This window comes from Hyperoodon ampullatus (assembly GCF_949752795.1).
Source record: "Hyperoodon ampullatus genome assembly, chromosome: 19".
Taxonomy (NCBI): Eukaryota; Metazoa; Chordata; class Mammalia; order Artiodactyla; family Ziphiidae; genus Hyperoodon; species Hyperoodon ampullatus.
In genome coordinates, this window is record NC_136932.1 from 21,288,009 (window position 1) to 21,310,142 (window position 22,134).

Here is a 22,134-nt window from a genome sequence, read left to right on the forward strand (position 1 = left end):
TTACATGATCTGGAACAGTTGTCTGAGATTTCATTGTACGTTGGTGTAAACTTCTTTTTCCAGAGAAATGCATCTCCAATTCTTATAATAAATGTCATCAGGGAAATAAGAGTCGATCTTTGAAACTGCTTAGAGGAAACTTTCCAGGAAAGGGAGTTGCTTCAAGTGGAATATCCCCATACTAGCCTGGGAGTGGTTTGGATAGACGATGCTACTCTCTGATTTTATTATAGCATTTATTTATTCACTTATTCAATAAATATCTATTGTGTGTTTATTATATGCTAGGCATTGAGCCTTTAGCAAGGAACAAAAGAAACCTGAGGTCTACTTCTAGTGAGGGAGATGGATGGATAATAAATAGATTTGTACCATTCATGTCAGACATGATATGTGCCACGGAGGAAAAGTAAAGCAGGGTAAGAGGGTAGGTGGAGAATCCACAGGGCTGTTTCAGGTAGAGCGGCCAGGGGAACCTCCCTGGAGGGGCACAGGAGAGCAGACCAAAAGAAGCCTAGGAGCAAGCCTTTGACATGTCGGCAGGAAGAACCTTCCAGACAGAGGGAATGGGAAATGCTGAGCCCTTGAAGCAGGAGCATTCTTAGTATGCTCAAAAAACATCAAGAAGGCCAGTGTAGCTGGAGTACAGTAAATGAGGCAAAAGCAGTATGACCTGTGTTCAGAAAAATCGGTGGAGGTCAGATCACAGAAGGCCTTAACGGTCCACAAAAGGAGGTTGGATGTTATCGTCATTTAAAAATGCATCTGTTTATCTGTTATCCTTATGGACTCTGCATTCTTAGAAGGAAGAGAACATGGCTTCTTTATGTTTGCATTTTGGGTATCTAGTATCATCTGAGGACAGAGCGGGTACTGGGAAATACATATTGGGTGACCTCTTCTGCTTCATTGCTAAGATCCAAGTGGGAATAACTTCTCTCCCTGGTCTGTCTCCTCTTGGCTCATGAGCTCTGAGGAAGGGTGTGGTGGCCATCAACAGAAACATCCAGAATGTCTTTAAGGGTACAGTTTGTATGGCAGAATCCCATGTCACTGCTGCCTGTTTTTCACTGTCCTTCCCTCACAACTCCGGCAATAAATGCAAACAGCCCCTGAATACTGTCAACATGCTCGGTTGCTTTGGGGTGTGTATCCGTGGGGCCTCGGGGGAGAGAGTCCGGCTAATTTGAAGGGGAATCTTAATAGTCCCAGTTTGCATGGGCGCATAGGTTTTAAAGGACCCTTACCAACCTGGAACCAATGCTTTCCAGGATCCTGACTGCTAGTGTATGTGTGTGAGTGTGTGTGTGTGTGAAGGGGATGAGCGGAACTGAAATACAGGAACAAAACTTGCATGATGGGCTTCCCAGGTGGCGCAGTGGTTAAGAATCCGCCTGCCAATGCAGGGGACATGGGTTCTAGCCCTGGTCTGGGAAGATCCCACATGTCGCGGAGCAACTAAGCCCGTGCACCACAACTACTGAGTCTGCGCTCTAGAGCCTGCGAGCCATAACTACTGAGCCTGCGAGGCACAACTCCTGAAGCCCACGCTCCTAGAGCCCGTACTCTGCAACAAGAGAAGCCACCGCAATGAGAAACCCGCGCACCACAACGGAGAGTGGCCCCTGCTCGCTGCAACTCGAGAAAGCCCGCGCGCAGCAACGAAGACCCAACACAGCCAAAAATAAACAAATAAATTTATAAAAAAAAAAAAGCTTGCATGAGGTCTCTAGTTTATATGAACTGCCCCCTGCCCCCCGGTGATGGCTGAGAAACCACAGTCGGCATAGAGCATTTCGCCTCTTGACTCCCCGAAGGCCCTTCGAACGCCAGGCGGACCCGGTGTGGAGGTGGTCGCCCCTGGTGGCACAGCGCAGAGGGGGGACGCGCAGCAGAGAGGTGCTGGGTGTCCCTCCTGAGTGACTCCAAGGACCGGTCAGTCTCAGCCTCTGACCAGAAATTGAGATTTATTTCCCACTGGCTAGAAGAGAGAGTTATTTCAAAATCTTCTTCCTCTGTTACAAAACTCCCCTGGGAGCGTGGTTGGCTCTAGCTGCCACAATCTTGGTTTCTCTTGTTTCTCTGCATCTATAGAGTTACATACAAAAAATGAGGGTGTGGGTTCTGGAGGGGCGGCCTCGGGGTCCCAGCCGTCCCTGTAGCTGACGGCTGGCTGCCTCTGGAAACTGGGCCCTGCTTCTGCTGGGTTCTGGAAGTCCCACCTTCTTGTGGAGCGTGTGGATAAATATTCACTTTTATCAGAGAAGCCAGCAAAAACAGACCTCTGGCAAGATTGCGGGGCTTTGTTTGTTTGTTTTCATGTTTTTATTTTTGTTTTGTGTTACATAACTTCCTTGATAGAATGCTTAATTTTTAACCACAGATAACTATATTTGAGTCCCAGGAAGTTAGAGAATGTTGGAATGAAGGAGCCAAACCATTCCCATGGGGAGGCATTGCCATTGACTGTATCCTTTGTTAGGTTATACCCAAACACCGTGTCCCCGTATTAGGGTGATGTCTGGCCCTGCTTACTGTTCTTTTATTGTCATCTGAAACTATTACATGTTTACTTAGTTGTTTTTTTGGTGGGGTTCCCCTCCGCATGCCTGTTAGAGCATAAATTCCGTGAAGATAGGGATTACGAATTTTTTTTCAATGCTTTATTTCCAGTACCTACAACAGAACCTGTCCAGAGCAAGTTCTTACTATGTATTTCATGAAAGGATGAACAAATGAGCAATTGTTAATATCTAGGCACTGCACTGGGCACTTAAAGGCATAGCTCACTTTTCCTTTTTTGTTTCCTCTTCAAAGTCTATCATGTAGGCATGGCTATGATCCCACATTTTTGGGTGTGGAAACTGATGTTTAAAAAAAGCTACAGCAGCTGCCTAAGCTCACAGAGCAGGTAAAAAGCAGAGGGATTTGAATGCTGGCAGCAGGACCAGTACTCGGGTGAGGCACATGACCCTGAGGCTGAGCATCTTTGGTACCTTGCTGGCCTCCCCTGGCCCTGCCCTGCCTGGGTCCTGTCTGTCTCCCGTAGACCCTGAGATCTTCATCACCGGCCAGAACCATCCTTGTGTAGCGATGACTCACACGCACGCTCACACCATGTACCCACATACCCACCCACACTATGTTCACACCCACACATGCACACACATTCACACACATACACACTCACATATATGCACACACCCCACACTAACTTGTTCACTCACACGTGTTATACCACATGTACATACAAGCACACTCATCCACAAACATGCTCTCACACTCATGCACACACATGTACACACACACACACACACACACACTGACTTTAAGAGTGATCATGGCATTCTGGTCTGATTTCTCCTTATTGGGAGCCAAGAAACGGAACAGGATCAGCTCTCTTCCAAATCTACATCATCGGTAGGAAAAAGGACTCCTTTGAGCCTATTTGGCTTTAGGGGAAAATCTTCCATCTGATTGAAACAAATTTTCTCCAGCTGAGCCTCAAAGAGATCTCTACCAGTGGTCCCTAAGTCTGGATGCCCTAAGGACCACCTGACAGCTCGTAAAAAAAAAAAAACTGATTCCCAGGCCCCAGCCTGGGAGAGTTGGCTTCAGAGTTCTGGGATGGGATCCAGAGTCTGGGTTTCTACTGGGCCTTCCCCCCAAGTGATTCTGATGCAATCAGCGCTTGGGCCGGCCAGAGCTGGGAAGCCACCGCAGCAGGCTGAAGGAAGACCCCCTAAGGACAGAGCAGGACTTCGGCATCCAAGGGGGAAAATTCTCTGAGTTTCACTTGTTGCAAAATCAGTGCTCCCCTAGCAGGAAGGTATGGCTGAATCACCTTTTAGCATTAGTGTCTTCTTCATACTAGAAGGTGCCCCACAAATATTTGTTGAACTTGGTGACTGGCAAAGGAGGGGGCAGCGGAAACTTCTGAATCGTTGCCAGCTCTATACTTGCACAGGACTTCCCCAAACTTTGTCTAGACCTTAGGAGTGTAAGAATCTATCCATGCCTGAGGCTCTCCCTACCCCCATTCTGACTTAACTGATTTGGGGTGGGTCCACATCAGTAATTTAAAAAACTCCCTAGGTCATTCTAACATACTGCTAAGGTTGAGTGGCACTGTCTTTGACCAGGGGGTGGCAAACATTTTCTGCAAAGGACCACATTTTGAGGGTCACAGCACCCTCAGCTCTGCCACTGTACTGCAAAACAGCCATAGACAATATATAAACCAGTGTGTGTGGCTGTGTTGCAATAAAACTTTACTTATAAAAACGGGCCACGGGCCAAATGGGACCCCTGGGCTGTAGTTTACCAATCCCTGTCCTAGATTACCCTAGCTTTCTAAAATGTAGGCTCAAAATTACCTGTAGGATGTATTAAAATACTAATTTCCTGGCCCCCTTAGGTGGCCTTTTCCTGGGTGAAGGCCCAGGAATCTGTATTGATCCAAAGCATCCCAGAATTGGGGGCTATTCTGATGTTGGGAACCAGTGAACCACACTTTTAGAAATACCCAACAATCATCTGGCTCGTCCACCAAGACCGTAAGCCTTCTCCACGCTTCTACCCTCCCAGGGGCTCCAACTCCAGACTTCTGTCAGACCATCTGGTCCCTTTCACCATCCTTCTCTCTTCCCTTTCTATTCTCTTGCGTCTTGAAAATCTTCTCAGACATTGGTTATTAACTCACACCAGTTGGAGGGGGGAGTTGCTGCCAGGCCTTTTGGCCAGGGAGGCTGGCAGGGAGCTGGAAAGGCAGGCAGGGCCCTTCTGCTGCCTCTGGGGATGGTGGGAGCGTGGCTCTCTGGAGACTACTTTAGAGAGTGCTTTGCATAGCTTCCCCTGCCGCACCATCCATAGGCGCAGCTCCGGCTCCCGAGAAGCCCAAACTCTTTGTGCCTCTGCGCCCTGGTGGGTATTGCTGGCTTGTTTTCTCAGGTGACGGTGATGGGAGCCTCTTCCAACTTTCTGTCTCATGATGAGATGCTTATCTCCTTGGTCCTCTCCAAGCTCCGGGGTGATGGCCCCGCAGAGGCCTCAGCTTCTGCTTGGTTGTTCTTAATTAAATTTGAAATCGACTTGAACGAGAGGGCTCTGGGAGCTTGGTGGGCTGTGGGCCAGCCGTCTGAGCAGCACCTCGCACAGTCCTGACCCCTGGGACATGTGTACAGATTACGGAGAAATCTCTCTGCAATGAGGTTATGTTAACTCTTTAGCCTGGGTGCTGGGTTTCCAAAGTAACCACGGATCAGGGGCAGAGGACCTGGCTTTGCTTGCTGAATATATGGATCTAGGAATTATCTGGGGCCCTGGGAATCAGCATCCCCTGGAAATCGGGCTGTAATGACCTGGGGGCCTCAAGTTTGAGGCATGATCCCCCTCCTACCGCCCCAATTGACTGTGTCCTCCCAAACTTTACTAGAGGATTTTTCCATAAAGTGACCCACGGAACTGGTATACCCAGGTTAAGATGTTTGGGGCTTGAAGGCAGAGTACGGGGTGCAGAGGCTGGGACGGTACCTGGCTTCTACAGAGAGCAGCACAAAGAATGAGGTTGGGCTTCCCTGGTGGTGCAGTGGTTGAGAGTCCGCCTGCCGATGCAGGGGACACGGGTTCGTGCCCCGGTGTGGGAAGATCCCACATGCCACGGAGCGGCTGGGCCCGTGAGCCATGGCCACTGAGCCTGCGCGTCCAGAGCCTGTGCTCCGCAACGGGAGAGACCACAGCAGTGAGAGGCCCGCATACCGCAAAAAAAAAAAAAAAAAAAAAAGACTGAGGTTGGCTCAGATCATGACCATTAACACGCAGCTCATTTGGGGCACATTTTTTAGTATCTCCACGTACACAGCACAACGGTAGGTGCCAGGGAGCATTTGTTAGCTGTTGCACAGGTAGAACACAGTAGGAGGCATGCATATGCACAGAGATGGGCAGTGCCCAGCATTTATTACACACACACATGTTTTACATATGCTGCCTTGTCTAATCATTACAGTAACACGGAGATAGTTACCACTATCTCCACCGAAGAAGAGGAAACTGAGGCACAGAGAGGTTAAGCAATCTGCTCAAGGCCATGCAGGCGGTGACGCAACAGTATTAGATCCCAGGTTGGCCTGATGCCCAGAGAACTTAAAATGTATTAAAAGTGACAGAATACATCCCCTCGTCACCAATGGGAAATATTTTCAAGGCAACCCAAGAGCAAAGGCAGCATTGCGTGGTAGGCTTGGAGGGAGTTCAGTCTGGCAGCAAGTTACTGGGGTGACTGAGGGCTTTAAGAGATGGAGCTAGTGAACCGACCTCCAAATTCTGCACAGTCCCTTTCTGCAGGGGCAGGGCGCCAGGTTGCCCATTTCCCCCGAGGGTTACATGCAGCGGGGAAAAAGTGGCATCTCCAAATGCCCCGGCAAAATGACGACGGTTAAAGGACCCTCAGGGACTGAGGCCAATGCTGGGCAGAATTGTGAGTGTGTTTCCCTCCCCCAGGGCTGCTGACTTTTGTTCACTGCCTCTTCCAACCTTCAGGATCCCTTTCTCCTCAAGCTTCTTTCTGTCCTGTTTCTGTCCCAGAGGAAGGAGATTGGTGGATAGGGCTTGAATGGTGTTCCCTCAGATTCATATGGGGGAGTCCTGCCTAATCCCCAGAACCTCAAAATGTGAGCTGGTTTGGACCTGGGGTCTTTACTGAGGTCATGAGGGTGGGTACGAATCCAAGGTGACCGGTGTCCTAATAAAAAGAGGAAATTTGGACCCAGAGACCCACACAGAGGAAGATGGTATGGAGAGATACAGGGAGAAGACGGCCGTCTGCGTGCCAAGGACAGAGGTTTGGAACAGACCCTTCCCTCGCAGCCTCAGAAGGAACCCACCCTGCCGACACCTTGGTTTTGGACTTCCAGCCTCCGGAACTATGAGATAATACATTTCTGTTGTTGCAGCCACTGAGTTTGCGGTACTTTGTTACAATAGCCCTAACAAACTAAAGCCGTAAGTAACATACCTCTTAGCATGAATCGGTTTACAACAATTCCAGGAGCATTTTCGATTTCGAAGAGTAGGAAAAAAGTCAAAGAAATGTATCTTAGAGGGTGGCATCCGGGCACTCTGCAGTTTGGGGGGTGGGGTGCAGGCAGATGCTGGGGGAGCCGCCAATCTCTAAGTCCCAGGCATCGCTTTACTTCTGCCACCCATGGTGGGGAGTGGGAGTGAGGGGAGGAGGCCAGCCTCGCAGCCTCGCTGGGCTCAGCCCCTACCAGACACATTTCCTCCACACTCCTCCCCTCTGAGACCTTGGTGTGTGTTTAGCTGCTTCGTTTTGGTATCCTGGAAACTGAGCAATGCTCCCACCACCACCTCAAGCAAGCAGGGCTCCCTAGAGCTGTGACTTCTGGATACAGAATGTTCCTGGTTTCCAGAAGGCAAAAAAAGTTCCCCTGGGGTCACATTCTCCTTAGCACCTAATGCGTTGTGTCCAAGCTTCACTTTCCCCTGCAGTATGACCTCCGGGGAAAGCAGCACATTTAAATGGGGGTGGGAGGGTGATCGAATCATTTGGGGAAATCTTTGCTTGCATCTTTACTTGTGCCTTCTCCCAGACAAGCCTACTTCTTCTGTTTGGCACTTATTTACTGAGCATCTACCCTGAGCCAGGGGCTGGGGAGCAGTCACGGATAAGCCTGACGCTGGAGTTCACGGTCTAGGAGGGGAAAGTCCCAGCGGACCCGTATCGTCGAGTCTGACGATTGTTGTAAAAGAAGTGTCAGCTCCATGTCTCCTGCTCTTAACCTGTTACCCATGGTCCTTTATGTGTGTTTTCCCATCGATCTTAGATTTTAAACTGAGGCCACAGCAGTCCAGCACACTTCTTCCCAGAGGCTTTTTCTGCTCCAGGTACCAAGGAGGCACTTTTGATCAAAAGTTAGCACCCAAGGCTTCCCTGGTGGCGCAGTGGTTGAGAGTTCGCCTGCCAATGCAGGGGACGCGGGTTCGTGCCCCAGTCTGGGAAGATCTCACATGCCGCGGAGCGGCTGGGCCTGTGAGCCATGGCCGCTGAGCCTGCACGTCCGGAGCCTGTGCTCTGCAATGGGAGAGGCCGCAATAGTGAGAGGCCCGCGTACCGTAAAAAAAAAAAAAAAAGTTAGCACCCACAATAATCACGTGGGGAAGTTGTGAAAATGCAGATTACCTGGTCCAGCCCTCAGAGATTCTGAATTAAAGGGCCAGGGGTAGGGTTCAAGAATCTGCGTTTTGAACGAGAATACCTGGTGAGCATGGAAATGTGGGCACTGCAACTTGAGAATACCTCCTAGGACCAGAGGCCTCTTTATTTTCATCGGTATTTCCACAAAATAAAACAGGACGCAGAAAATCGTGAAAACGGAAAATGGCAAATGGTGGGGAGAAAAACATTCTTCTGGTGAAATTAGCAGCTCAGTTAAATGTTGGTTGAATTGAATTGGAGTCCTGCTACCACAGGTGTTTGGGGGTTTTTTGACTTTATTTTTTAGAGAGTAATTTGAGGTTCACAGCAAATCTGCGAGGAAGGTCCAGAGATTTCTCATTGACACCCTTGCCCGTACACAGGCACGGTCTCTCCCACCATCAACATCTCCCACCAGAGTGGGACATTTGTTTAAACTGATGAACCTACACTGACACATCATAATCACCTAAAGTCATAGTTTACAACAGGGTTCACTCTTGGTAGTGTATGTCCTAAGTGTTTGGACAAATATATGATGACGTGTCTACCATTATAGTCTCATACAGAGTAGTTTCACTGCCCTAAAAATCTTCTGTGCTCAGTCTATTCACCCCTCCCTTCCCCTTAAATCTGGGCAACCACTGATCCTTTTACTGTCTCTATAGTGATGCCTTTTCCAGAACGTCATATAGTTGGAATCCTACAATATGTAGCCTTTTTAGATTGGCTTCTTTCACTTAGTAATATTTATTTAAGATTCCTTCCTGTCTTTTCATGGCTTGATAGCTCACTTCTTTTTAGCGCTGGATAATATTACACTGTCTACACGGATCACAGATTGTTTATCCTATTGTTTGTTTTTGAAAGGCCCTGAGGTAGGTGGTACGGTGTCTACATCAGTAGTGAGTCCCTTTCCCTTTCACTAAAAAGTAGCAAAAGATTCACACGCCTCCTTATATTTGATTGAAAAACTTTCCACCACACCTGGATTTCTCTGACATTCTTAGGATTGGGGGTGCTTGTTAATCACAGGTACTGGATCTAACCTGGAACAAGACCACAAGGAAGGTGGATGAGCTGGTCATGGCGGTCACCTGTGTGTCCATCGTATGACCTACAGGTGACAAAGTGGTGGAGACCTGCTCTGAGGGGAGTGTCCCCACTCTGGAGTTGGTCTCTGTAGGATTCATGCACCAGCTCTTCTCTGCAGTTCTCATACATTGTCCTGGGGGCCAAACAAGGTCTAGCCAGCCAACGAGGGAGCTCTGTGTCTTAGACAAACCCCTTGCCCTCTCTGAGCCTTGTTTTGCTTATGTGCAAATCAGTGGTTTCTCAGATCTCCTCTAACTCTGACATTACATGGTGCGGCCACGTTAAAGCCAGGTTATCACCCTTGTCTCCTTATCGGAATCCCACTGCCCAAGCCGTCTGTCAGCCCAGCATGGAGAACAGTGCGAGATAGAGTCAGCACTCAATACATATCAGCAGATGGCTCCTTGGTTCTCAGGCTTGACCACTCTGTATCTGGCATATTTCTGAACTGAGTGGGTTAGAAAGAAGGCAGCTGGAGATGGGTTTTTTTTTTCCCTTAGGGATCCCCCTTCTTTTGCTTCAGCTCCATCCAGCTGCCGGTGCGCTGGGCCCCTGACTCTGCAGCCAATTTCCCTCCTACTTCTTGTGACTCATACTTTTCATCACGTCTCGGGAGAGAGGCGTCTGTCCCTTCCTTCTCCTGGAAAACGGGAGGGTTTGGGCAGAATCTGAGCTGTAACTCAGCACAGCCAGGACCGGGCATAATCCTTGAGCAATTAGCAAAGCTGGGAGTTCTGCTTCCAGCGCGGGTCCTGTGCACATTTGGGTGAAGGAAGTTTCCTGCTTTCTTAGCTGCATTCCTCCCTTCCTGCTTGAAGCATTCAAAAGAGGAAAGAAAGTGTTCTTGTTCCTTTTCCTCTATCCTCTTTGAGTCGTGATTCTGAAGGACACTGAGGATTATTTGCTTTGGAGGGAAGAAATGTGCATTATTCGCGGGCAGCGTGCAGCAGCGACGGGCTGGCTCAGAGCCAGCGTTGAAGATACGACCACCAGGGTCTCGCCTCCCTCCACAGCTCTGACCCTTTTCCCATGAGACTTCCGGAAAGGGTCTTTGCCGAAAACCCAGCCAGGATCCTTGCCAGTGTGTTTGAGAGAGGAAAGCTTACTTGACATCAGCTTTCCAGTGCATTCCTATAATTATCACTTGATTCTAAAGCACTAAATGGTTATTATTATGAAGCCAATGTGTTTGTTGCCAAGGTGATAGGAAAGACACTACATAAGCCACACCAGCCTGAGGTTTAGGGAAATCAGGGTTTTTACTGGATTTGAGAGGAAGGCGGGGTGGTAAGAACAAAAGGTAGAGATCTTTAGCCATGGATGCAAACTCACAGATTCTTAGGACCTGAAATGGAGGAGAGAGAAAAACCTCAGGACTGGTGGAAAAGAGAGCAGAGACTTAGAATGCACAGGTACGGGGTCAAGTACCCATTTTCAAGGATTCTCGAATATATAGACTATTGCGATGTTGAAATGTATATTTCCCCAAACTCTGACTCATTTTCAAGTGTTTATACAGCTCACCGTGTGCCGGTCATTGTCTCAAGCATGCTACATGTATTAGCTCATTTAATTAAATTTCCGTTGAGTTTTGTTGTTTCTAGATTTACAGAATTTTCGCCCAAAGACTTCTAGTGAAATCTGGGATCACTCCTCTCTCCTCTGTCCCCACCTCTTGGAATGGGGACAGATCATTCTAGATTCCAGCCCACACTTTCCCTGTTAGCACCTGCATCTCTGCCTGGCCTCTCCAGTCCTGGGAATGTTTAACCCTTCGTCTGCTCGACAGGACAACAGCTAGCGAACAGGAATAGGAGGGGGAGGACCGTCCGGAGAATGGGGAAGGGGGTGTAGGAAGGATGGAGAAAGAACCAGGAGTTGAAAACAAACTCAGGGGGAAGCTGCAGCCAAACCATGTGAGACTGTTTTTCCTAAGATGTACCCTCCTAGCAGCAAGAGGGGGATGTGTCCCAGCTGGTGAGAGGACCGCGAGTTTCTGATTCAGGCACTCCTCCCCCTTAGCTCATCCTGATCAGGTTCATCTCCTGGCAGGGAACAAGGAGGCTCTGATGAGCTAATGCTGCCAGGAACTTGGGAGGATGGATCACCTTTCCTGCCAGGGCAGGGTCCTGCTCTTTGAAGGACTGGTTTTGAAGAAGGGCCAGAGTCAGGACTGAAGCAACTTAACCAGGCGACACGCTGGCTTTGCTTGGACGCTGTGACGTGTCTCTGTCCATCTCGAAGCGTCGTCTCTGTCTTTCCTTCCCCACTTGGCACCATTCACGTGTTTGTGGTGCTGACGGGAGGGATGTGACAGTCCTGATATGCTGAGATTCTTCCCGGGAGCCCTTTGTCGCAGTGGCCAAAGCAATCCTTCTGCCTGAATGAGGGGTTGGTGTCAAGGGCCCCAGGGCTGGGTAGAAAGGACCCAGGGTGAAGGCAAATCAGAAGGAGCCTGTAAAGTAGGGTCAGAGGTCAAATGCTGGGAGGTGATGTCCAGAGAGCCAGAGGTAGGACACTTCAGAAAGGTTCAGAGGTCTGTAATGACTGAGACAGTGCCTAGTTTAGATGAAGCCAAGAGCGCCCTGGGCAGCTGAAGGGAAAACCTCTGGGAGGTCTGGGCTTCCTTCATTGTTGCATTTGGGGATGGTTGAAGGGGTCAGAGGGGAGGTAGGCAAGTTCCCTTTTCTCCCTTAGTTTCCTTATAAAGGGAGGCAAAAGGGTTAAATGACACAATTCATGTGAAGTGCCCAATACAGTGCCTGATATATTATCAATATTCAATACATTAGCTTTTAGGGTTATATTTTGTGAAACGAAGTCTCCAGAAGTCCTAATAAAATCCAGCCACACCTGGTGATATTCTCTGGAGATGGCACGAAATAGTCAGACACACTTTCTTAGTTCTGGTCTGAATTTTTGGAGTCTTGGATCAGTGGGTCTGTGCTAGCTGGCACAGCCCCAAAACATAAACTGTTGCGTTTGGGAAATTGTGAAAAAATCTAGTTTCAGGTCTGGCGATTTGAAAGTGAATTCACCAAGAAGGTGGCACTTGTCTTTGGCCATTTTCAAGCAGTGGTTTGACAATGACTTGAGAAGAGAGTGGAAGAAACTTGATATATAAATTTGTGAACTCTGGGATTCTTCGGTGGGTATGGGGGTGGGGGATGGGCAGAGGAGGGGAGGAAGGGTTGGGAGGCCATCCAGCCCAGTGTTCCTTGACTGCAAACCCACCCCAAATTCTAGTAAATGGCCTAAAACATTTTGGGAATCCTTGCTCTATCATAAGTGGTGACATAGTAGAATCCTTTCTTTTTTTTTTTTTTTTCTCTTTAAGCCATTTCTCTCTTGCTGCCCTCTTTAACCTGGCTTTGTTCCCAAAAGATTTGCTTGTCTGGAGGCCTCAAGAGAGCAAAGTATCTCAGCAGCTGGAAAACCAGACCGGAATCAGCGAGCATCCCTTCCTGGCCGGCTCCGCCTGTACCCTCTGGTTCCCTAGCTCAGGGCCAGCTTGTTGCTAAGTCATGTACCCAAGAAGCCATGGGCAGGAGGGGCTGAACTGGCCGCTCTGGGCCTCGCCTCGCATCTCGCTGAGAAGCTGCTGCTTCTGGCCAAGAGCAACAGGGAGACTTGGTTTCTGGAAATTTAAAGTCATGTGGAGAACAGCAACGTGACACATAGGGGGGCCGTCTGCTCTCTGGGGTGCTGACCCAGCTGCTGCATGAGCCAGTCCAACGGCCAGATGCTCTAAGGCAAGGCCTTCATTCCTGGGGTGGTGGGAAAATGGGGTAGGGGGCTCAAAGAGGCTTATCCCACAGTAAACATTCTAGGGATTTGGAGGATGACTTGATATCAACCATCCCCTACTCCAAATATATCAACTCACACGTAGCAAGGGTCTTCTACTCACAGACATCCCATGTTAGTTATGTGATCCAATTTGCGAGATAATTGCTCTTGATAAAAACTCTCCTATTTGGACCTGGCAGGCTCTTCTGGGATGGTGAGTCATTACGGATGCCTGAAGTAGCATGTACTGGGGAGCCATGATCAAACTTGAGGCTACACGGGGATGAAGGGGCCAAGATCACAAAAGGTCTTACATGGTATGAAAAGAAGGGCACATTTTATCCTATCAGCAGTAAGGAACCAATGAAGAATTTAAGCACATGGGGATGGGAGGATCATTTTTGCATGTTACAAGGATAACTTTGGTATCTGCTGGGGATATATTGTAGCAGAATTAGGCTGGAGGCAGGAAGACCAGGTAAGGACATTATACACAATTCCAGGCAAGGGAAGCTGAGAGCAGTGGGATGCAAATGGTGAGGGAAAGGGGGCAGTTGACCTGAGAGATTTGGGGGAGGTGGGGTCGACTAGGCTTAATTTTTTTTTTTTTTTTTTTTGAGGTATGCAGGCCTCTCACTGTTGTGGCCTCTCCCGTTGCAGAGCACAGGCTCCGGACGCACCGGCTCAGTGGCCATGGCTCACGGACCCAGCCGCTCGGCGGCATGTGGGATCTTCCCGGACCGGGAACGAACGAACCCGTGTCCCCTACATCGGCAGGCAGACTCTCAACCACCGTGCCACCAGGGAAGCCCCTAGGCTTAATCTTTATTTACCTGTGAGTATGAGAGAATGGGGAGCATTCAGCACAGCTCTTGGTTTTCTTTTTTGGACAAAGAGTGGTTGGTGGCTCTATTCTCAGAAATAGGGAGATCAGGAAAGAGAGCAGTTGGAAGGGGGTAGATGGTTAGAGGTTGACATGCTGCGGATGAGATGCACGTGGAAGGTATGAGTATGTACGCCCAGCAGGCAGCAGGCTTTATGAATGTGGAACCCAGGAGAGGAGTCTGGGTTGGGACTGTCATTTAGAAGTCACTAGCACGTGGGTGGTGGCTAGCCTCGGCATGGTTAAGTCACCGACAGGAAGGGATGTCGAGTGATAAAAGAACTGAGTCTTAGGAAACACTCATATTTGAGAGGTGGGTAAAGAAAGAAGTTCACGTAAGAGTTAAGGATGAGAATCTGAGGAGAAGGGAGAGAATTAGGAGAGTGGAGAGTGTCCAAAATGGAAACAAAAGAACACTTAAAGAAGGATGTTTTGGGTCATGCAGTAAACATCGCAGAAAGGGAAAATAAGACCACAGAAAAACACTCTTGTGCTTGAAAATTAGGAGGTCACGTGATCTTGGAGAGAGCCGTTTTAGTATAGAGAGGGAGGGGAAGAAATCTGGTGAGCTAAGGGCATTGAGGGGTGTGAAAGTAGATACTCTACATGTAAGCTACACTTAAGTGAAACTTGGTATCGTGAATGAAGAGAGATAGATCGATGATCGTTAAATAGATAGATCAAATATTATTTAGAGGGGATGAAAGGTTTATAGACTCTTTCTTAAGATAGAAAACACTTGAGTAGGTTAATGGACTAAGAGAAAAAAGTCAATGGAGAGAGAGAGAAATAAAAAGTGCAGGAAATATTGGGGCCAACTCTTTGAGGGAGGTTATGGAAGGAATAAGCATGAGTTTATGGATTCATCTGGGATGGAAGGGAAGGTCCAATTTGTATTAAAGATACAGGGATGGAGGTAAGGATGAAGGTAGGGTTGGATACTGAGCAAGGAAGTTTATACCTGATTGACCCCTTTTAATTGAATGAAATAAAACCTAGGTCATCTCTGTTGGGAAAGATGGCAGGAGGGGCTTAAATGTTGACATTGCTGCTAGGAAAATGAGGGATGGGATTGATCTGAAAATTCTAGGAGGATTGCAGGACACCGTGAAGAACTCAGCCAAGATAGGCTCTTGGCCTTTGTCGTCCTGCCCATGTGTGGGGTCTGTGAGAAATTCACCAGCTGTGCCCAGCCATCAGGAAGTGGGACCGAAGCAGACCTTTGGTTGGCCTGGTCCATCAGTGGGACTGGAAGTGGAAAGACAAGCAGCATTGTTTTGGTTATTGGCAGAGAGTAGCCATGGCCAAATGGGCTTAATTGGGAAGAAAATGACACCAGGAGGGAGGTGACAAACTGGGAGAAAAGGGAGGCGTCCCAAATCTGGAGAACGTGATGAGGTGAGAGAATGGGCAGAGAGAAAGAGCTGGAAAGATAGGACATTGTGTCAGAGATCTCAGGTGTTAAAATGTCAGAGGTGGGACTGTTTTGGGTGATGGCAAGTCCAAGATGTGGCCAGGAGAGTGGGTTGGTTGGTGAAGAGCAAAAGCAGTGAAAAAGCACTGAAACGGAGGTCAAGGGACCAGAAAGCTCTAGTGTGCGCTGGATGGGGACCACCTAGGATGGCTGCAGGATTTGTCACGGGAAGAGGCTGTAAGGCAACAAGCATGAGATGGAAGGACCCAAGTGCTCAAAGAGATGAGCCTCCTTTTAGCGATGAAGACTCTCCCAAATCTAAAGGCAGGATTCTTGATAAACATGGTCTCCTGGGCAAACGAGGTGAAGACCAGGGAGGGTCCATTCTACTTTGTCTCCTTGCCCACTTCTGCCAGGGCACAAGCCTGGGGACCAATGCTGGTTTTAACAGCGAAGGGGCAAAACTAGTTATTCCCAGTATACGGAGAAGTGGAAACTTTGACAAGAGCATCAATGCATTGCCCAAAATGACACTCCTGTGGTGCTGACCTCAGTCTGTCGCTTCATCTCCCCCGTCCTCCCCACTTGGCTTCTGCTTTTGCATTTAATCTATTGCAGCAAAGCTGGATCAACAGGGACCTCCTCCATGCACGCCCTCTGGAGATTTGGCATTTAGATTTGATACAGGGACCTGGAGGGGAATTTTCCCACTTGGCAGAGGGGTATGAAAATCAGGAGGGAATGTTTTTCCTGCACAGCAACAAGAGGTATCAAATCATGACTTCTTTTTCCTCCCTTCCAACTCTGTTACTATTTATGTAGATGTAACAGTTCCATAACAATACATTTTGCTTGGAAAAGGCCTTCTCTTACCCAAAGTGCTAAAAATCCCTATATTTTTAATTTCAGTAGTAGACGTGCTTGGATCTGTTTCCACTTACATTTTTAAAAAATGATCTATCTATCATATCATATATATCACCTCACCTAGGTGTGAGGTCCTTGCAGATGGGGACTCTACTGCGTCTTAGTGATTTTAGAATCCTCTAAAGTCTTCCGGTCCTTAGCACAGGGCGAGTGGGTTTATTGAATGAATGAAATGTGTTTATTGAATGGACAGATGGAGCTCTTTTGCTTACCCCTCTAAAGCGGGTACTTTGAGGCTTGAATAACAGTGTCAAGGATACATTACACTGAACCCTCATCACTCATCCGTGGCTCCCTTGGATAAAGGGGACAAGAATGGTAAAAAGAAAAAGGATCAGAAACAATACAAATGAACTTCTTTCCAAAGCAGAAAAAGACTCACAGACATAGAAAACAAAGTTATGGTTACCAAGGGGATGCAGGGTGGTAGTGGGGAGATAAATTAGGAGTTTGGGATTGACATATACACACTACTATATGTAAAATAGATAAACAACAAGGACCTACTGTATAGCACAGGGAACTATATTCAATATCTTGTAATAACCTATAATGGAAAAGAATATGAAAAAGAATATATATATATAATACGTATATTATATATATATATAACTGAATCACTTTGTTCTACACCTGAAACTAACACAACATTGTAAATTAACTATACTTCAATTTTTTAAAATGGTTAAAAAAAAAAGGATCAGGTCCTGAGACCCCCTGAGTTTAATCTTGGCTTTACTACTAGATGTGTGGCCTCATATAAATCTTCGAAACTCTCTGAATCCCAGTTTCTTCATGTGAAAATAAAAGGAAATAATACCTCCTTCATTAGATTGTGAGGAATGTTAAATTTGATTGCATGTAGCCAGGTAACTGAAATATAGAAATGCATCAATTAAGAGAAGATTCTTTCTCGATTCCCATCCATGTAGACATCCATCTACCCATCTTCTGGTCTCAGGGCATGTGTCTCTGAGATGTTGAACTAATTAAGAAGTGTTTCCTGAAGCTGTGGAACAGCTTTTTCTCTGTACAAAATTAATCTGGAATTGATTTCACGACCAGGACACAGTACAAGCCATGCTCCGAGAACACTAATTAGCTCAGATGCCCATGTGGGTGAATTGAAGCTTTGGAGAGAAGGCACTCTATAGATCATAGTCCATCATGTCACTAGGAAACAGTTTGGTTAAGAACTTGACAAGAAGACCCTCTTTCCTGATAATGAAGGAGGTGTAGTGGTGGTGGCCAGGAGCCTCGAATATCAAGAAAAGAACAAGGATGGGAACTTACTTAAGTGTTCACCATGTTCCACGCACTGTTCTAGTTGCTTTCTATTTTTAACATTTTTAAGTTATTTAATAACACTCCTTCAGAGAATTGGGAAAGTGGGAATCCTGGAGAAAAGGAATTCTGTATATGGTAGCTCTTAAACTACCTCTCAGTTTTACAATATATGAGTACAGATTGATTTGTTCAAAGCTGCTTTCTGCAAGCAGAATTGAAAAGAACAGAAATCACTGTAGATGGATGTGATCCAGGGCCGTCTCTGGACCAAAAATAGACTATAAGCCTGAAGAAGTCAGGGATCCCATGTTTTCAGCTCATTCCTGTACAGTGCTTAGCAGATGATAGGTGCTTCATACAGGATTTGATGTTTGGAGCTGCAGCAGCCATTTTGTGACCATGAGGACAAGTGAAGAAAATGTCAGGGAAGGTGACCCAGAGCCCTGACACATTTGAGCTGCCAAATTAACCTACTCTGGGACCATCTACTTTCATCCCTCTTGCTTTATGGCATAATTAAATGTCTTCATTTTAAAGTCATTTCCTTCTATGGCTATTTTTTTTAACTCATGGCCAGAAGCATCCCAGCTGACCCAATCTCTAAATAGGAGCTTGGGCTGGTCATTTAACACTTCTGTGTCTCAGCTGGATGATCACAATCATGCTCTTTATGGAACAAAACCTCACGAGAATGATGGTAGCCACTTATTTCTCAAGGCTACACTATAAAATTTGCTGGGACCTTTGGGCTGATCTCTCCCACTTTTAAACAAACTCTCATTTCACATGAGAGTTGAATTCCCGGCAGCGCGGGTGGCATAGAATAAGCCCGGCAGTTTCGTGTTTTTTTTGTCAAGGTTCCACATGGTTCTGGGTGCCAGGGCCGTGTTATGTGATCTGAGCCATCCCACTGACCTGCCTGTTGCCATGCCACATGGCAAGCCAGCATTTGAGAGAGAAGCATAGTTGACATTCTTCCCCTCCTGGGGAATTCTATGCAGAAAGACACCTGCACTGGTCTTCTGGGCAATTTCTCCTTCCTTTTTCTGCTGGATCTGCCATCTCTGAAACCAAAACTGGGGTGGGTGGGGGAAGGGGGAGCATCAGTGTGTTCTGAGGTTTTAGTAGCCAATCAGACAAGACCATGATTTCCATAAGCATTTAGGTCAGATTTTAGGGAGTGTTTGTGACCTTCTTGTGAGCACATGTGTATTTCATAGAGATCAAGAAATTCAACTTTGATTCCTCAAACATGTCACCCTGACATAGGGCTGGCTGCTTGGGAAGAACCATCTCATTCCAGTATCCACTGAATCTCCCCTGTATCTCCCTTGTGGTGATCCAAAATAGTAGGGATAAAAAGATTAGATGAGCCTTGAATACATCTGGGTAACTGCGTCTAGAAGGCTTACTAATAGTGGACAAGTAAGGGCTGCATTTTCAGCTCATTCTCTTGGAAGAAAGGATGCTTCCTGCTGAGGCTTTGTCATTGCCCCAGTGGGCTACCAGGCTCTACAGAGATGAGTGGGTAGAGCCTTGAGGCAGGAAAGACAGAGAGCTGCAGCTACAAGCACAGCCAGGCTTGGGGAAGCACACTGTGTAGGAGCAAGGGGTCAGAGCCTTCCCCAGGAATCTGCCGCTACAACCAGGGCATAGGCAAGGCACCCTGCAGCAGAAGGATGCCCACATTGAACCTGTACCAAGACAATTGCTTCGGGTTCATTGATGATCGATTATCATGTATGTGCCCTTTGGGGAGGAGGACATGGGCCTCCACTTTGGAACCTTCTGTGTTTCCTCCATGCTTTGGGAGGCTGTACAGTTGAGTCTGTTGTTCCCAACTCAAGTTTGGGCCCAGTTGGAATTGTAATCAATCTCTTTGTCTTGATAGAATCCCAAATCCACTTCCCCTTTGGCTCCTATTATATTTTGCTATCTGTATCATGTCTCCCTATAGGCCTATTTTATTTTTTAGATTTTTATTTTGAAACAACCTCAAGTGTAGAGAAAAATTGTGAATGCTGTATACAGAATACTTTTTCCCCCAGGAACCACTTGAGAGTTGCCAACGTGATGCCCCATCACTGTGAAAATATTAGTATGTAATTCCTCTGAACAACATAGCTTCCTCCATAGCTGCATATATAACTGTATCCTACATAGCTAGGATCCAGCCATCACACTCCCAACATGTTACTACCAACTTAACCGTGGGCCCTGTTCATGTTTCACTGATTGTTCCAAGAATGGATCCAGTTGTCATTTCATTGTCATGTCACTTTAGGTCCCTTTGAACCATGAGTTACTCAGCCTTTCCTCAGCTTTCATGACCTTGGCAACTTTAAAGACTATAGGCCAATCATTCTTAGACTATTTCTCAGCTTTAGTTTGTCTGACGATGGCTGATGATTACCTTTAGGTGATGCACACTTGGCAAGGATATCACAGAAGCTATGCACACCCTGATGCATGATACACAATTCTGAGCCTTTGACTAATGTGGGTCGGCCAGACTTCTCCATCCTAAAGTTACTCCTTTTTCCTTGTGTAGCGAATAAATATTTTTCTTGTGTGAGAAGGCACTTTGAGACTCTGCAAATATTCTATTTCCCATCAAACTTTTGTGTTATTTATTTATATCAGATTGGACACACGGATTCTTATTTTTATTAGCCATGAACTATTCCTTCATTAATTTTGTTGCTCAAATGAGCCCGGATTTGGCAAGTGGGAGCTCCTTCAAGCTGACTTGAGGCCCTTTTGAGATGTCTTCATTATTTTTTGAGTACTTCCTTAATTTATGGCACAACAGAGTGATCCAGGCTCATTTGTACTTTCCCCACCCAGCCCTGAAATCAGCGATTTGTCCAAGGATTCCAGGTTCCCGTTAGTGGAAAATAGTACGCAGTTCTGGGAATGTCCTCATCACTTCTAGGGTGTTGCTGCTCCCAGACCCTCTCAGTGGAAGGTATGTGCACACACATATGTGGAAGTGCATACAGCACACACATACACGTACTCAAACTTACATCCTTTTTTATTTCTGTATCCATTTCTATCTATTGAAAACCATGCCCTTACATCATCTCAATTTTCAGTCCAACACCACAGGGTTCATTCTTTTTTCTCCCATTCTGCAGTTGTAATTCTCTTTCCCAACAGTGAGAATTTGGCTTCTGTTACCGTGAGTATAGTTACCCATTTGACCAACCCCTTTGTGTATCACTCAGGTCTTATCACAATTGCCACCCCCTCCCATGCTTGATGTTTCTTCATCTTGCATGGGCTCCAGCACCCCATGCTGGGCTTCTCCTCCTGTGTAGACACCCTCATCATCCCTCAGGCTGACACTGGACCCTGGGTCATCACGGCTCATCCCTGTCCTCCTAGCGTGGACAGCTCCACCAATGGCTTGTGACCTGTGTGTTCAAGATAAGAACAAGGAAGGCGTCGAGAAAGCTCTACCTGGTCTTTGCAGCGATGATTTTAGAGCCCAGAGTGGATGAAACTCTGTAAGCAGTTTGATCTATTAAATCTGTCTTATGAAGCTTATTTGTGTGGGTGTAGCTACATCACACTAATGTCACGTATGTTTTCTCTCTCTCTCTTCCCTCCCTTAATGATGCCGTGAATACCTGAGGAACCATGATCCTAACTCCAGACCTTGCTTCTTAACTTCCTAGGTCTGGTCTGCAGAGCCTCCTTTGGTGACAGGAAGGGAAGGCACATCCCTGGGGGCAGTGCCTTCTGCCCCCACCTCCTTGACCCTTCCCCACACCTACGGCCACTTCTACAGGCTGAGCTCCCAGCTCTTTGCCTGCCGCTTTCCCCCACAGAAGCCCCTCTGTGACAAAATGCCTGGGAGTCATGGCACGCAGGATCAGTGATGGGGAAGGTCAAGGCCATTCCTGTCTCCTGCCTGGCTGGTTTCATGCCACGAGGCCACATTCCTCATACTCCCTGGGGCCAACCTCATCCTCCTGAGGTTTGGCGAAAGAGTGGGATCCACTGCTTTGCACACTGAGGACAGGCCCTCTCCCGCCACTGGTGGATTGGGGATTAGCCTGTGAGAGCAAAAGGCCATGTGACCCTGCCACCCCTGCTATGTCTGCTTTGTGACACCACAGGTCACATCTCTGAGACACTGCCACCATCTCTTTTCCCTGCATCAAGGCCCATTGCTTCTGCTGCTGTTCAGTGCATTTGGGGAAGGGAACAGAGAGGTGACACTTCGGGGTGACGAGCGAGCAGGAGGGTCACAGAGAGGAGGAGCCAGGGTACCAAAGAAAATCCAGCTCTTTCACCTCCAGTGCATGTGGGGACAAAGGGCAGCTTTGCATATCAGGTCTGGGCTTTATGTGCCTCCCCAGGTCCTGTTTGGTTGGAACTTGATGTGGAAGATGGGGACAGCTAGTTCTCTTCTCTGAGTCATGGGAGGTGAGGAACACGACTCCTTGGGGACTTCTAAATGCCGGAGCCGGAGGACCCGAAGACACACGGCAGAAAAGCACAGCGTGGTGATGC